General features: G+C 38.9%; 1 pseudogene; it reads left to right on the top strand.

The window, feature by feature from the left end:
* Positions 1 to 5,493: 5,493 nt before the first annotated feature.
* Positions 5,494 to 5,608, top strand: LOC127493902 (U2 spliceosomal RNA; annotated as a pseudogene).
* The last annotated feature ends 7,149 nt before the right edge of the window (positions 5,609 to 12,757 follow it).

The raw sequence follows: 12,757 nt of genomic DNA, 5'->3' as shown, positions 1-12,757 counted from the left end.
CTTCCGCAGGGGAGCGGCACCCCGCCGGCCGGTTCTCTCGGGGGCTGCACAGGTGTTCCCCTTAGGTGTTCCCCTTAGATGTTCCTGGTGAATGCCATCTCTCTCCTCCTTTATAGTCCTCCTCCGCCAATCCTAACTCGGCTGCCCACACGCCGAGTACGCTGCTCTCCTCCAATCAGGAGTAGGTCCTACAGTTTATTGGTTGAACTGGAGGCAGCTGCGTAGAAGCTGTTTTCTCCTCTCCCAGCGCCATATTGTGGGAGAGCAGATGCATAGAATAAGTCTTAATTCCAGTAACTCAGTCTAGTCCTGGTTGCTCCCCACAGGGCTGAGCCAGGCCCTTATGAAGATAATCACACTGCAGACAAAGCCACACTGTAGAATGTCACCAGACTCTGGCCTGCGGACAAAGACTTCCAGTGGGACATGAGACTTCAGAGAAGCAGCAACAGTTCATCTATGTAGTGGACTATGTGACACTGAAAGGAGGCCATGACAGCACCACCGTGGTCCAGAAGTGCCAGTTATGGACACAAGAAAACAACCAATATTTTGAGCAGCACCATTAATCTCACAATGCTGAAGACAATGGAAGGCACAAGATCACAATAGAATTTGAGTTGCTGGGGTCTTGAATTACTAGATTTCCAGGGCTAGGTTTGCTGTTAAGGCTGGGTAATTAGGGACAAATCTTCAATTAAATGAATATGTATGAGAAGGAATGACGACGACAAAAATGCTCAGAGGCTGTGGGATCCAAGGAGATCACCCACTAGTTGTTGAAATGCTAAATTTTCGGGAAGGCGCCGCGGCTCACTAAGCTAATCCTCAGCTTGCGGTGCCAGCACACCGGGTTCTAGTCCCAGTCGGGGTGCCGGATTCTTTCCCGGTTGCCCCTCTTCCAGGCCAGCTCTCTGCTGTGGCCCGGGTGTGCAGTGGAGGATGGCCCAAGTCCTTGGGCCCTGCACCCCATGGGAGACCAGGAGAAGCACCTGGCTCCTGCCATCGGATCAGCGCGGTGCGCCGGCCGCAGCGCACCAGCCGCGGCGGCCATTGGAGGGTGAACCAATGGCAAAGGAAGACCTTTCTCTCTGTCTCTCTCTCTCTCACTGTCCACTCTGCCTGTCAAAAAAAAAAAAAAAAAAAAAGAAAGAAAGAAAGAAAGAAAATAAATGCTAAATTTTCTCCTTACACACCAGCCCCTGATAAATAAGAAGGAGAAAAATACCCCAAGCAGCAGAGCCCACCAAGGCTTGTTCATCCTCCCCTCTGGGCAGCTGTACTAATCCCTCCCATTCTGCATGCTGGGCTCTATTAGTGCTCCCCAAACCCCACCAATAAAGCTGCTGTTCATGATGCACTGGTGCTTGAAGGCAGAGTCAAGTAGCAGTTATTCCTTCCACAAATCAAAATTCATGCTGGAGATCTTTGCTTCCAGGTCTCTTCCCACAATTTAAAATCCTGCATCTGATCCAATTTGCAACAAATACAAGAGTGCATAGCTTCTAAGGATTCTCCAGATCTTTCAGAGCAAACAAGTCCAAAGGGATATACAATGACCCAAAGAACCAAAGATGTCAAGGTTAGTAGTACAAAGGACAGCTGAGCCAAGACATTTTATAGAGGAGTTGGGCCCACCAAGTAACCCCAGGCATCCCTGTAACCCAGAGTCACTTCAGATGTCAGGGCTAACAGAGACATTAGAGGACTACTCCCATCATGAATCTGCTCTACAAAATTGTTGGCAGATGGGCATCTGGTATCTGTTTTTATTTTTTGTTTTGGTTTGGTTTGGTTTGGTTTTGGTTTTGGTTTTTTGTTTGTTTGTTTTTGCTGCAATGGACATTCCCGTCCCCTCAAGGGAACCAATATCTAAACTCTTCCATATGTTACATCAATCTCTCTTCTCCCCACAGCTTCTCCTGATGCTCCTGAGTTCCCCCCTGTGGCCCTATTTAAGTATACTTCTGCCTTCAGACATCACAGCAGAGAAGTGAAGGAAGCAGCTGGTATAGGGCTGAAGTGTTTCTCTCCAAAGTGCGTATGTTGAAGTCCTAACCCTGGGTGTGTCAGAATGTAACCTTACTTGGAAACTGAGTAGTTGCAAATGTAATCAGTTAAAACGAGGTCATACCACAGTAGAGTGGATCCCTAATCCAATGACTCACATGCATAAAAAATAAAAAAGATATTTGGAGTCACAAAGACACAGAAAGATCGGCATCTGAAGATGAAGACAGTGATGGGGTAATGCTTCAAAAAGTCAGAAATGCCAAAGCCTGAATGTTAACTAACAAAACTTAGAGGAAAGGCACAAGAACAAATTTTCCCAGCCCTCAGAAAAAAATCAACCTTACAATGTCCTGACCTTCAATTCCCAGCACTCAAAATGTACGGTTATAAGTTTTTGCTGTTTAAGCCACGTGCTTTGTAACACTCTTGCACAGCAGCCTCAGCACACTAATAGATGACCCAATTCCTCTAAATCTCGTGGGCTTGCTTCCCTGGTTCTAAAGAACCACTGACAGTGGCCAGGGCCATTTAGTGCACTATTGGGTCACAATAGATGTTCATGCCTTTACACCACTAAATCACCACCTGGAAAACCTGTTACCAGGGACTTCGTTTGCCCATTGTGCTGCTGGGACCTGAATTCTTTTAGAATTAAAAATTACTATTTTAAGTATATAATGAGGGAAAGAGGATATGAGGAATTGTTGTAGATTAATGAAATTTTAGAGAGGTGAGGGAAAGCCTCACATGAGGCCACTTTGTAGAAAAAAATTACTGTTAATAAAGGAACTCAACAAATGGACTTCAGAGGGAGGACTATTCAGACAGATCAAACAGAAAAAGCCAAAGTTAAGAGAAAGAAACGTGCCTAACAAATTAGAGGATTAGCAGGAGCAGAGTGACCAACTCAGCACATACACATAGGAAGGTGGTTTTTGGGAGGTTGCTGGGTCAAATCTTGGAGTCAAGGAAACAAGCTTCATACAGCGTAGGGAGTCATTGGAGAGTTTTGAGCAAAGGGAAGATGAGACGTGCTCATCCTAGCTGTGAATACTAAAGAACAAGGGCGGAATTTAAAGTCAGGATGTCATTTTAGTAGTCAGATGAATGATGCTGGTGGTCTGGATCAGGGTGACAGTAGTTGTGGTGACAAGAGGCCAAGAGGCCAAACACTGGATACATTTTAAAGAATTTATAGGATAGAATGGATCTGATTCAGAAGAGAAGATGGTAGTTAATGATGTCACCAATATTTTGGATTGAGAAGCTAAAGGAATTAAAATAAAATGAACTAGATGTGAAAGTTTCAGAAATAACAGGTTTGGAGGGAAATCCTGGGAGATCTCTGTGCAAATTGTAATTTTTCAGTGCCTGTTACACACCTACATAAAGATATGAAATAGATAACTAGATGCAAGGATCTCACCTTCAGTGAAAAGTCATACCTGAAAATATAAATTGGGGCATCATCATTGTATACAAAGTCTCATAAGCTATTGATCTGAGTAAGATTTTCCCAAAGGAAAAGAGTAAATGCACCTCCAACATTTAGGGATTGATGCAATAAGAAGGAATCAGCCAAGAAACTGATAAAGAACATCCAGTAAAGGAGGGCAAATAGGATGAAGTGAAGAAAGTGTTTCAAAGACAAAGTAAAAACTCAACAAATAATGTTGATCAGTCCAATAAGGTAAAGAATAAAGAATAAGATGACCAAGGGGTTTAGCCACTGGAGGTTACTGGTAACCATGATAAACACAGCCATTTACTCGTATGGGAGCTTTGTGTACAACTTTATTCAGGGTTTTTTAAAGGCACTACTATGATGTTCTATTTTGAGTTTCCCACAATGATGTCAGGTAGCAGTATCAGTACTGCACGTTGATAAGTGGTCTCAAGATCACACAGCTTAGGAGGAACTAAACCAGATTCATAACTGCATGAGTCATGAGGGTATTTTCTCTCTCCCCAGGCACTCTTGGGACAGTAGAGGATAAGAGATGTTTCCCAAATTGTTCTCTATCTTTCAAAAAGCTACTATTTGTCTCACAAGAATAAGTTTACCTAAGCCTCTCAACATTACTAATTTGGCTTATAAAACACATGGGATAAAAAAAAATCCATTATCTTTTTCGACTTTCTACTATTAATGTGCTCTCTTTGCCTCTGCTTGCTCCTGCTGACCCAAGAGAGATGCCTTCAGTGTAGACTTCTAAGATTGTTCAACAAGTACAGATTTTGAAATATGTAATCAGCATGCCTATTGATTATGATACACTCAGACAGCTAAAGAGATTTCTTCTGATGGAGCGCCATAATTATTTTGTACAGACCTCGGATGATATTCTCTGTAGATAGATTTTATTCTTCAGAGACCCTATTGTGCTTCTTAGATTATAACTACAGTACAGAGACATGAAGCAATACCCTAGATCATTTTTCCCTAAATGCATTAAAGAAAAAATACAATACATAAACCATCTGAAGAAATAGATTTCCAAATAAAAAATAAGTTGTTATCACAAATTTAAATTTATTCCCCAACCACAGGTTGAATGTGTCAGTCAAAACCCTGTGAGTCAGAATTGTTAGAAACAAATTTAAACTTGTTAAAGCAATAAAAATAATAATAATAATTTCTTGGCTCATATGATAAAAAGTTCATGACATGCTGAGGTTAGTTTGGGGATATACTGAATCTAGGAAATTAAAAAATTAATCATCAAGACCATAACTTAGCTCTACTTTTCTCCATGAATTCCATGGTCAGACTTCCCAGAGGGGTAAGACATTCTAGGCCTACACCGTGTCCCTGCCTGCAGCCTTGGCTGAAAGACAAAATTGGACCACCTAAACCGAACAGTACGGCTAGAGTAACTACTACATGTACATGATATCCTTGAGCTTTGAGTCAGCTCAAATGATAACAGTAGATGATTTTTCTCAAAGAAAAACTATCTATTACTAAAAGAAGAGAAAAAAGGAAACTAAGAGTCGCCTTAATTCAAGTACAGTTAAAGAGGCCCCACATTACGACAGTACTTTATGTAAAGGATGGTTTATATAGCTACTTGATGGGAAAGGTGACAGAAATTATCAATAATAAGTCTAATTTTTTCAAATTTGTGTGGCATCTGATTCTGTACTTGCTCTACAGATGAGAAAACTGGGATATAGAGATGTTCAATAACTTGCCAACAACCTCCCAACTAATGAGAGAAAGAGTGAGCAGTGGAGTCTAAGACTTCGAGCTCTAAAGTTCCAGTTCTCTCTCTTCACCATGAGACTCAGCACTGTGACAGCTGAAACACAGTCATTAAATGAGAGTGACATTGATTGCAGTGATATTGAATATAGTAACATATGAAAGATATTAAACTGTATGTGAATTGGGAGCAGCTGCATTTTCCTTCATATCTGAAACACTCTAAACCATACATGCATCCAGGAGGCTGCTTTAAACAATTAAAAAACATGTTTATTACTTATTGGCCTTTGGGCTAATAATAAATGTAATATCTGTTATTATCAGTTTAATATCTGATATGTCCCCCATCCAAGAACAATGTATTCCATGTAGGAACAGAGACAAAAAATATAAAAGATCGATAAAACCAAAAGTTTTTTTTTAAAAGTTAGCCAAATGTACAAAACTTTAGCTAAACCAAGAAAAAGAAAACTACTCAAATAAAATAATAAATGAAAAGAGACACATTGGGGCTGGTGCCGTGGTTCACTTGGTTAATCCTCCGCCTGTGGCACCAGCATCCCATATGGGCGCTGGGTTCTAGTCCAGGTTGCTCCTCTTCCAGTCCAGCTCTCTGCTGTGCCAGGAGGAAGCACCTGGCTCCTGGCTTCAGATCGGCGTAGCTCCAGCCATAGCAGCCATTTGGGGGGTGAACCAATGGAAGGAAGACCTTTTTCTCTGTCTCTCTCTCTCACTATCTAACTCTATCTGTCAAATAAATAAAAAATAATAAAATTTTAAAAATTTTTAAAAAGACACATTAAAATTTAAGTCACAGGAATACAAAGGTTCATTAAAAACTATCGTGCCCAACAGTATCCCAACAAACTGAAGAAAATATAGAAGAAATGGATAAATTTCTGGCTATATGTCACATGCCAAAATTTCTATGTGAGGCAGTAGAAAACAGGAATATACCAATAACCAGTAAGAAGAGTGAATCAGTAATAAAAAGTCTCCCAACAAAGAAAAGCCCAGGAAGAGGGGCTTTCCTTGTTGAATTTTGCTAAACTTCTAAAAATAAAATAACACCAATTCTTCTCAAACTATTTCTAAATATATTTGTCTATTTTTGCTTTTATGGTCTGTACTTTGGGGGTTTTATCCAAGAGGTCTTTGCCTATGCCAATATCAATATCAAACTAAAAATCTTCTGCAAGTAAAGGAAATAATTAACAAAGTGAACAGGCAACTGATAAAATGGGAAAAATACTTGCAAACTATGCATCTGATAAAGAATCGGTATCCAGAATATAAAAGAAGCTCAAGAACAACAAAACATAAAATCCAGTTAAGAAATGGGCAAAGGACATGAACAGGCATTTTTCAAAGGATGAAATACAAATGGCCAACAGACATTTGAAAAGTGATCAGGATCACTAACCACCAAGTAAATGCAAATAAAAACAACAATGAGGTATCACCTTACCCCAGTTAGAATGGCTAAAAATCTAAAAAATGACAAATGCTGGAGAGGATGTGGAGAAAATGGTACCCTAATACACTGTTGGTGGGAATGCAAATTGGTACAATTGTAATGGTAGACAGTATGTATATAGCTCAGAAAACTAAAAATAGATCTACCATATGACCCAGCTATCCCACTCCTGGAATATATCCAAAGGAGATGAAAGTAGCATATGAAATAGTTATCTGCACTTCCATATAAAATGTGGAATCAACTCAGATGTCCAACAACTGATGACTGGATAGAAAAAAATGTGATATATAGATATAATAAAATATTACTCAACAGAAAAAAAATGAAATCCTGACATTTGCTACAAAATGGATAAACTGGAGATCATATGATAAATGAAATAAGCCAGTCCAAAAAAAGACAAATATCACGTTTTCTCTTATTTGTGGTGCTTAACAAAGAGACAGAGTATAAAAATTGTGTAATATATAATTTTGTATATAGTTATTGTTTCACTGAATCATACCATGTAAATGAAAATATATTCTTCTTTCTCATGCTAATAAAAAAGGAAGTAAATAGTGAGGACTCGTGGGATACTAGTAATGTTTTGTTCTTAATTTGGGTGGTAGTTATGAGTGTGATCGGAGAACCAAAATTCATTTGTCTATATAATTAAGTGCATTTCTTGGTATGCATACTGCATTTCTATAAAATGGTTTAACAAGTATCCATACTGGAGCCAGCACTATGGCACTGCATTAAAGCCGGTTCAAGTCCCAGATGCTTCACTTCAGATCCAGCTCCCTGCCAATGCACCTGGGAAAGCAGTGAAGGATGGCCCAAGTGCTTGGACCTCTGCACCGGTGGGAGTTCCAGAAAAAGCTCCTGACTCCTGGCTTCAGCCTGGCCCCGCCCCAGCCAATGCAACAATTTGGGGAGTGAACCATCTGATGAATGACCTTTCTCTGTGTCTCTACCTCTCTCTGTAACTCTGCCTTTCAAGTAAATAAAATAAATCTTTTTTTTAAAGTGTCTATACTACAGAAAACAGTCTACCAATTCAATGCAATTCCTATCAAAATACCAATGGCAGCATTTAAAGAAATAGAAAAACACTCTTAAAATCTGTATGAAACCACAGAAAGACCCAAAAGAGTTGATGCAATCCTGAAAAAAACAAAAAACTATAGGCATTAAAATACCTGACTTCAAAACATACAAGTACAAAGCAACAGTAACCAAAACAGCATGGTACTGGAATAAAAACAGACACAAAGACAAGTAGAACAAAATGGAGAACACAGAAACAAATCCACATATTTATATCATATGGAATTTCAACAAAGACACTGAGAACACACATTGGAGAAAGGACAGTTTCTTCAATAAATGGTACTAGAAAAGCTAGATATCCATATGCAGAAAATGATACTAGACCTCTATCTCACAATATATACAAGTATCAATTCAAAACAGATCACAGACATGAACTACTCGAAGAAAACATAGAAGAAAAACTTTAAGACACTAATCTGGGCAAAGATTTTATATATTTGATTTCAAAAGCACAGGTAACAAAAGCAAAAAATAGATAAATTGAATTATATCAAACTAAGAAGCTTCTGTACACCAAAAAAAAACCAAAAACAATAGCATAAAGAGACAACCTGCAGAATGGAAGAAAATATTAGTAAACTATTCATCTGATGAGGGTTTAATACCCAGAAAAAATAAGAAACTATAAAAAAACACAGTAGCAAGAAACTAAGTAACCTAAATTAAAAAAATTAACATATGACCTGAACAGACATTTCTCAAAAGAATATATACAAATGAACAAGACCATGAAAAAAATGACCAACATTGCTAATCATTAAGAAAATACAAATAAAAAACACAATGATATATCACCTCACTCCAGTTAGAGTGGCTAATAACAAAAAGATAAAGAATAACAAATTCAGGAAAATATGTAGAGAAAGGGAGATTCACACTGTTGGCAGGGATATAAATTATCTATTATTAGTATTTCCCATTATGGAAAAACAACATGGAGATTTATCAGGAAACTAGAAACAGTACTACCATATGATCCAGAAATCCTATTATTGAGATTGGGTATACGGCCAAAGGAAATATATTCAAAATGTTGAAAAGATATCTGTACTCCCATGTTCACTGTGGCACTATTCACCACAGCCAAGATTTGGAATCAGTCTAAATTTTCATCAATGGATGAATTGATAAACAAAATGTGAAATATATATGTATAGTAAGTTCATAAATATTATATATATATATATCGATATCATTCAGCCATAGAAAGACATGAAATTTTGTAATTTGTTGCAACATAAGTGGAATTGGAGGACAATACACCAAGAGAAATAAGTCAAGCACAGGAAGACAAATAGAGCATGTTTTCCCTTGTATCTTGAAGCTAAAATGTTGATTGCATAGAAATAGAGAATAGATAGTGTTTATCAGAACTTAGGAAAGGTTTGAGGTAGAGAGGATAGTTGATATGTACAATTGGGCAGTTAGATAGGAAGAGTATTTCTAAAGTTCAATAGCACAGTAAGAAAACAATTTTGTATTTCAAAATAGCTAGTAGAGATGTTTTTAAATGCTGCTAACACAAAGAAATGAAGATTGTCTTTGAAGTAACAGATATGCCAATACCCATTATCCAACTCTGATCTGATCATTACACATGTTTTGAAAAGTCACACTACGCTCCATAAATATATACAATTATTATGCCTCAATTGAAGATAAAAAGAGTATTTCAAAAGAAACCCCTTACATTGAATTGAAGGGATGCCCCATTTATAGTCCAGGCAATTTACAGAAAGTAGTATTAAGTTAGGATATTTTTGAATCACATAATTTCCCCTTGATGTATGAATAAAAGTATTTCTCTCCACATCAACTCATAATAGAATCATATATATACAGGACGCAACATAGGGTGACAATTTAAAATCGAAAGGATAGTCATTTTGTCTTGCATCCTTTGCTAGCTTCCTGGATTCCTTTTTAAGAAGCACAAATGCAAATGTGTGTGTACCACAAAATGTCAATTTCAAAGATGCAAATCTTTCTTGATTTACTTGTTGGTTTAGGTGCTATGAAACTGTGCAGTCTCCTTTGGTACTTCAAACTCCCTCTCCGCATTGAATAATTTCCATGGAAACTGGAGCTAAAGAAAATACCTGAGAGCTCCTTAAATAACATGCTATTTAAATATGACTCTTAATTACCCTTGCCCTCTTTTTTGTTAGATAATCAATACATACCGGTATTTATATTTCTTAATGATGTAATTCCTGGACAAGCCTAGAAGTGATGCCTGGATAATCTACAAAGGTCCTTTCTAATATAGAATTCAACATCTACGTTTAAAAAGCAATGCTTTACAGTGCAGATGAACAGGAAAGGAATCCAAATGTTTCCAAAGCAGCTCAGTCTTTTAGCCACAGAAGGAGAATCCTGTGCCGAGATTCCAGAATTTGTCTTTGTCTTGGTAATTTTCCAGCATGTGTTTTTACTTTTCCAAATGCCACATCGAACCACAGATGGCAGCGTGATTTGAGCAGGTTTGAGCTTCTTTGCTCTTTAATCCAAATCCTAAATTAGATGCAAGTTGATATTAACCTCCCAGCTTTCCCCCACCCCCAGTCTTCCCCTTTCTGCTCCTGCTTGTTCTCATCTCATTAAGCTTTCAATTCTTTGACCCTATTAGCTTTTTGCCCTCATACAACAAAGGCACCAGGGTCTCAACACACTGTCAATACCATTTCCCATCGCCCTCAGTGTTTTCATTCTTGTCTGAATTTGTCTTCTGAAATCTAAACCATCTGAAGGAATCAGAAGAGTGTTGCATAGACACTTTTGCCCTTTTACAGGGGTAAATATAACATTGATAGTAAGATTGGGCTTGAGGTTAAATTTAAAGCATTGCACTTTAGGCTGTTCCTACATAATGTAAAATATTCCTCCATATTTAAACATTTGGCCTAGAATGTGTTTTCATTATTCATTTTTTATCTAGAGCTTGGATCTAAATTAGACATGAACTTGAATCCTTAATTACAAATACACATTGCATATATTAAGATGTTTTAAAGATGTTAATGCACCAATTTCAATAACTGTGAAAATGTTCATTCATACCAAAAGATATGAAGATTATGCATTTTTTAAACTGTTAGCTTATTTTTAGAAATCAATTTTGAAATTTTATTAATGTCTGCTTACACTATGGGAAAGGTACTTTGGGGTATATAAAGATGTAAGTGAAGGGCTTTACCTTACAGTTAATGTATATGTAACATTGTATTTAAATGGTTAACCCATATTGATTATTACAATAGAATACATTTTGCTATTAAAAAACCTGCAGGGCAGGCTCCGGGGCTCACTTGGTTAATCCTCTGCCTGCAGCGCTGGTATCCCATATGGGCGCCGGGTTCTAGTCCTGGTCGCTCCTCTTCCAGTCCTGCTCTCTGCTGTGGCCTGGGATAGCAGTGGAGGATGGCCCAAGTGCTAGGGCTCCTGCACCCGAATGGGAGACCAGAAAGAAGCACCTGGCTCCTGGCTTTGGATTGGCACAGCGCCAGCTGTAGCAGCCATTTGGGAAGTGAACCAACGGAAGGAAGACCTTTCTCTCTGCCTCTCTTTCTCACTGTCTATAACTCTACCTATCAAATTTTTAAAAATCTGCTATAATAGCATCTATTCTACATGTGTTTTGATGCCATTTCCCAGTCATTTGTGTACTATACCATACAATTCTGGGCTGGATTTGATTAATTCATTCCTTCAACAAATATATGAGTACTTACTATGTCCCAGGCATTGTACAAGGTACTAAGGAAAGTCATCTCTCCACACTCAAGTAGGCAAAATCATCTAAGTAGTTTCTCAAGTACAATGCAGTATGGAATGGACCATAAGGACTTGCACATACTGTTCATACAGGGACCACCGAATATGGACCTCTGTGCCTATGTTTTTATGTTCTCTCCTTCCCAATCCACTTCCCTCAAACTCAGGCCTTCTATTACTAAAAAACTGATCTGTGGAGGAAGTAATCAGACAGTCTTTTAAATCTGGCTTCACCATGGACAGGTAGTATTGCCTGCAATGACCAAAGATGGACAATGCTGAAACTGGAAGCCAGGAACATAATCCAAGTTGCTCAAGCTAGTTGCAGGAACTTAAGCCTTTTAGTGATTTAGCAGAGTCTACATTAATAGGAGGCTGGAGTTAGTTTCTGGGTCTGAAAACTGAACCCAAGCACTCTGATATGAGATGAGTACATCTTTTTTTTTTTTTTTTTTTTTTTTTTTGACAGGCAGAGTGGCCAGTGAGAGAGAGAGAGACAGAGAGAAAGGTCTTCCTTTTGCCGTTGGCTCACCCTCCAATGGCTGCTGCGGCTGGCGCGCTGCGGCCGGCGCACCGCGCTGACCCAATGGCAGGAGCCAGGTACTTACCCTGGTCTCCCATGGGGTGCAGGGCCCAAGTACTTGGGCCATCCTCCACTGCACTCCCTGGCCACAGCAGAGAGCTGGCCTGGAAGAGGGGCAACCGGGAAAGAATCCGGCGCCCCGACCGGGACTAGAACCCGGTGTGCTGGCGCTGCAAGGTGGAGGATTAGCCTAGTGAGCCGCGGCGCCGGCTGAGATGAGTACATCTTAAACACTAGGGTAAATACTTTCTCTTTCTACTTCATTCTTTAAGAAACCCCAGGGTTGGCATTTGGCCTATTGGTTACAACAATGGTTGGCATGCCAACATCCACATGCCGCCTCACACATTATGAGGAAACTGCAGTCAAAAATGGAGGAGGGATATTAACCCCCAAAATACCTACCCACTAGTTTTATGTGTGTGCCTTATATAGAGTGTTTCCAGTCATGCCTTTCCTTACCTTGGCTTCTACAATTTGTTCTTTCATGTTAAGCAAAATGTTTTGGCTCGTATCTATGACCTCTCTGAGTTACTTTATTTTCTCAGGATATATGATTATTATATACAGTTTTCCAGATGAATGTCATTGTAATGTTAGT

The sequence above is a fragment of the Oryctolagus cuniculus genome, chromosome 7 (assembly GCF_051225735.1).
Source record: "Oryctolagus cuniculus isolate XC-2025 breed Fujian yellow rabbit chromosome 7, ASM5122573v1, whole genome shotgun sequence".
In the NCBI taxonomy this organism is placed as follows: domain Eukaryota; kingdom Metazoa; phylum Chordata; class Mammalia; order Lagomorpha; family Leporidae; genus Oryctolagus; species Oryctolagus cuniculus.
Note: the sequence above shows the minus strand (reverse complement) of the source record. Positions and strands in the feature narration are given on the sequence as shown.